A 5,000-nucleotide genomic window follows, 5' to 3' on the forward strand; every position below is an offset into this window, starting at 1 on the left:
CATTAATGAACAATATCAACACTGATTCCATGATGCACAGGAAGATCAACACTGACAACTGATTCATTTATACATTAACGCACAAGAAAATCAACACTGACAACTGATTCACTAATGCACAAGAAAATCAACACTGACAACGGATTCACTAATGCACAAGAAAATCAACATTAAACTGATTTATACAAACATTAAAGCACAAGAAAATCAACACTGACAACTAATTCATTCATTCACAAATGAACAAGAAGATATCAACACTGATAGCTAATTCAATCATACGTTGATGCACAAGAAAATCAACACTCACAACTGATTAACTCACAACATTAAAGCACAAGAAAATCAATACTAAAAGTAGGAATAAAATATTTCAAAGAAAAGGAGATAAGATGACAAACAAACAAACAAAAAACACACCCAAAAAACCATACTGACCTTCATGATCATATATATTAGACATTTATATAAGACATGAACTAACTACGTAGGACTATAACACAGCCACATCCCTTGTGACAAAATAGTGCATAATCTCAAAGTATATTTTACAATGAACCAAAATACTGCCAGCAATAATGACAGTGCTGAAACACTCCAGTAATGCAGGCAGTTGTAATAACTGGTCTGACGTTGGTATTATCTACCCCCCCCCCCCACCCCCTTTTTTTTTCTTGCAGCTCTAAGCATGTCAACACACACATACACTCAAACACACATGCATGCACACATATGCACACAAACATATGCACACACAGACTCAAACATGTGCATACACACAAGTGCCTGCATATACACACACACACATACACATACAAAAGTGCACACACACACACATAAATGTGTGTGCAAACACACACACACACACACACACACACACACACAGAGTTGTCTTCTTGAATCCTCTCTCTCATCGTCGCTGGTGTATGTATTTGGTTATCTAATACTCAATACTCCAATTACAAAAAACAAAATCATAACTGCATTCCCCCCACCCACCCCTCTCTCTCTCTCTCTCTCTCTCTTACTGTAAGGATGTTGTATTTCAATAAAAGCTGTTTTGTTTTTCTTTGTTTGCATGTTTTGTTTTGTTTTGTTTTGATGGATTAAGCAGAGTGTGGTATGGTACTTGTGGTGACATAAGAATTAACCCTATCACCCCCTTGTCAATAGACCAATGCAGGTAATGACAATAAAATATCAAAGCGTCAAAGCCTCTCTCTCTCTCTCTCTCTCTCTCTCTCTCTCTTTGTAGAATTAGAGAAAAATATATACCACCTAAGTACTATCGACAGCCATGTTTATTCAAACTGAGTTTATCATTGTCATCCACAAGACATGCTGATATATGGAATCTGGCACTGTTTTTACACCAGGCATTTAAATTTTGGGAGGCTGTACTTCATTGCAGCGTTTATGTAATATGTGTACTTATTACGGTTGGTTATATATTTTCATTTTGTTTGTTATTACTTATATTGTCACTTACCCCTTCATAAGGGGCCTAGGCCTATTAATGAATAAATAATCTGAATCTCTCTCTCTCTCTCTCTCTCTCTCTCTCACTCTCTCACCCACACAATCCGACTTCTTCGACAGCCCCTGAGAGTGAAGCCCAGAAAATGAGGATGTCAAGGGGCAGTGTCACAATGAGGGTGCCAAGGGGCAGTGTCACAATGAGGATGCCAAGGGGCAGTGTCACAATGAGGGTGCCAAGGGGCAGTGTCACAATGAGGATGTCAAGGGGCACCTTGGCAGTGTCACAATGAGGATGCCAAGGGGCACCTTGGCAGTGTCACAATGAGGATGCCAAGGGGCAGTGTCACAATGAGGGTGCCAAGGGGCAGTGTCACAATGAGGATGCCAAGGGGCACCTTGGCAGTGTCACAATGAGGATGTCAAGGGGCAGTGTCACAATGAGGGTGCCAAGGGGCAGTGTCACAATGAGGATGCCAAGGGGCACCTTAGCAGTGTCACAATGAGGATGCCAAGGGGCAGTGTCACAATGAGGATGCCAAGGGGCACCTTAGCAGTGTCACAATGAGGATGCCAAGGGGCACCTTGGCAGTGTCACAATGAGAATGTCAAGGGGCAGTGTCACAATGAGGATGCCAAGGGGCAGTGTCACAATGAGGATGCCAAGGGGCAGTGTCACAATGAGGATGCCAAGGGGCACCTTAGCAGTGTCACAATGAGGATGCCAAGGGGCACCTTGGCAGTGTCACAATGAGGATGCCAAGGGGCACCTTAGCAGTGTCACAATGAGGATGCCAAGGGGCACCTTGGCAGTGTCACAATGAGAATGTCAAGGGGCAGTGTCACAATGAGGATGCCAAGGGGCACCTTGGCAGTGTCACAATGAGAATGTCAAGGGGCAGTGTCACAATGAGGATGCCAAGGGGCAGTGTCACAATGAGGATGCCAAGGGGCACCTTGGCAGTGTCACAATGAGAATGTCAAGGGGCAGTGTCACAATGAGAATGTCAAGGGGCAGTGTCACAATGAGGATGCCAAGGGGCAGTGTCACAATGAGGGTGCCAAGGGGCAGTGTCACAATGAGGATGTCAAGGGGCAGTGTCACAATGAGGATGCCAAGGGGCACCTTGGCAGTGTCACAATGAGGATGCCAAGGGGCAGTGTCACAATGAGGATGCCAAGGGGCAGTGTCACAATGAGGGTGCCAAGGGGCAGTGTCACAATGAGGATGCCAAGGGGCAGTGTCACAATGAGGATGCCAAGGGGCAGTGTCACAATGATGCCAAGGGGCAGTGTCACAATGAGGGTGTCAAGGGGCAGTGTCACAATGAGGGTGCCAAGGGGCAGTGTCATTCCTGATCATTTGTAATGCTGCAATTGAGGCTCTTTTATCATTCTGTTCTTTACTGGTCTTTCTTCCATTTCCAATGAATGACTGGTTTCTTCAAAATAGGCCAAGGCCGCTATATCTTAGGGGACTGATAAAAAACACTCCAACAAGTACTGTGTATGTATTCGTCAGCAGAACATATCCATTTTTACACATTCAATAAACAATGTTTGTTGCTTCTCCTAGCTTTTTTCTTTTTAAGTCAAGAACTCACGTCTATTCTATCTGCATCAATACAACAAATGCGCCATTTAAAGCGATTACAGTGACGTATAGTCAAACTAAGTAGTTTTCTCTCTCTGATGAAATAATGGCTGACACTAACAGCAACAGAAATAAGCAGCCATTTAAAAGAGATTACTGTGACGCAGAGTCAAACTAATTAGTTTCCTCTCTCTGAAGAAATAACTGGGCTGACAGTAACAGCAACAAGCAGCCACCCCCCCCCACCCCCCACTCCCCCTAACACACACACACAAAGCTAGCAGGAAACAAGGACCCACACCACCTCACAAGGAAATATCCTTCATTTAATTCAACCCCACGACTGACTGCCTCCATTGTTGGCAGGTCGACGTTTTCCTGACCGTACACTGCACGCTGCCCACGACGGGAAGCAGACTCAGTGAGGAAGTGTCACCAGCCGTCTTCCTGCTTTCAATACTCTGCTGACCTTTTGCATTCCTACCAATGAAGAAGATAGTTCACATACATATCCCAATCACCTCTCAGTGATTAAGCAACCCCCGCAATTATGACAATGGGGGGAGTTTTTCACGGGTATATACACACACACACACACACACACACACACACACACACACACACACACACACACACACAGTGTGTGTGTGTGTGTGTGTGTGTGTGTGTGTGTGTGTGTGTGTGTGTGTACGTGTGCATTCCCTCCTCCCCCACCCAACCACATAATCTGGGGCATGCACATTCTTTTCCTTATCTCAAAGTAGGGGTGATGATGATGCTGCTATGGAGGTCCAGTAAGGTACATACTGTGTGCTTCCTTAATATAAACCAGGCCTGAGAGAGACAGACACCTGCAGTGATGGTCAGAAACACTCCCAAAGCCAGATCCATGAAGTCAATGACCCTCTACTGTACTCTCCCCAGTCTTCACATTTGATCCAATAGCATGCTAAATTCTGGGTAGGTGCCGGCCACTGGCCAAAAAGACATCCAACCCACCTCTGACGAGACTCGAACCTGTATCCTCCAAGTCGTCAGTCCATGATGCAAACTACTTTGTCATTGTCACAGCAACAGAAGAAGCTAACCTAACCACCTGCACTGACTGAACAGACTCTGAGATGAAAGCCAGTGAGAACTACTGGAACACTGCGTGCAGGAGATCAGTTTCTTGTCCAGTCATTCAGGTCAGATCAAGTTGCTCAAGGAGGTGTCACAGTGTTTGGACAAATCCATATATGCTGACCAGCAGCATAACCCATCACTCCTAGTCAGGCTTTGAGTGGGGGGAAAAAAAGGGCTACACAAGCAAATAAAAGGTAGGTCATCAAATTAAGGATTTTTTTCCTTCTAATAATGAGGGCTCAATGAGCAGAAGTACAACCCCTTCCACACACTTCTTGCCACCACAATGCTTCTATACATGGAAGCACGCAAAAGGATGTACACACACATGCATATCTGTGAGCACACACACACACAAGATCAGTTCTTTTCTAATAATGAGGGGGCACACACACACACACACACACACACACACACACACACACACACACAAAGATCAGTTCTTTTCTAATAATGAGGGCACACACACACACACACACACACACACACACACGGCTCGTTTCATTTTTGAAACCCCGTCTGTACAAAGGAAATGGACGAAGGACAAAAACCAAGTTTTTTTTTCCTGTTAGTTTTTGGCTGGGTTGGTGGGATGTTGTTTTTTTTTTGTTTGTGCTTCAAATCAACTCTGTCTCTCTGTTTGCACCCACACGCCCACACACGCACACCCCTGGTGAGTTCACACACACACACACACACACACATAGAGCACAAGAAGCTCCTCTTATCACACAGTTGGTGATTACACTCAAGCACATTACACCCTCTCCATTGTCCAAAGCTATCTCTCGGTGAAGGGACTGAG

General features: G+C 44.8%; 1 protein-coding gene across 11 annotated transcripts in view; it reads right to left on the minus strand.

The window, feature by feature from the left end:
* The window catches only part of LOC143283983 (uncharacterized), a 63,221-nt gene that overhangs the window by 19,325 nt on the left and 38,896 nt on the right, over positions 1 to 5,000 (minus strand). The window lies entirely within an intron of this gene.

Source organism: Babylonia areolata, chromosome 7, assembly GCF_041734735.1.
Source record: "Babylonia areolata isolate BAREFJ2019XMU chromosome 7, ASM4173473v1, whole genome shotgun sequence".
Taxonomy (NCBI): Eukaryota; Metazoa; Mollusca; class Gastropoda; order Neogastropoda; family Buccinidae; genus Babylonia; species Babylonia areolata.